Below are 373 nucleotides of genomic sequence, written 5' to 3'. Positions count from 1 at the left end.
TCTCAGCCTCCTGAGTAGCTGGGACTACAAGCGCGCACCATCATACCGGCTAATTTTTTATTTTTTATTTTTATTTTTATTTTATTTTATTATTTTTTTTTGAGACGGAGTCTCGCTCTGTCGCCCAGGCTGGAGTGCAGTGGCGCGATCTCGGCTCACTGCAAGCTCCGCCTCCCGGGTTCACGCCATTCTCCTGCCTCAGCCTCCCGTGTAGCTGGGACTACAGGCGCCTGCTACCGCGCCCGGCTAATTTTTTGTATTTTCAGTAGAGACAGTGTTTCACCGTATTAGCCAGAATGGTCTCAATCTCCTGACCTCGTGATCCGCCCGTCTCGGCCTCCCAAAGTGCTGGGATTACAGGCGTGAGTCACCG

Source organism: Piliocolobus tephrosceles, chromosome 1 (genome assembly GCF_002776525.5).
Source record: "Piliocolobus tephrosceles isolate RC106 chromosome 1, ASM277652v3, whole genome shotgun sequence".
Lineage (NCBI taxonomy): Eukaryota > Metazoa > Chordata > Mammalia > Primates > Cercopithecidae > Piliocolobus > Piliocolobus tephrosceles.
Note: the sequence above shows the minus strand (reverse complement) of the source record.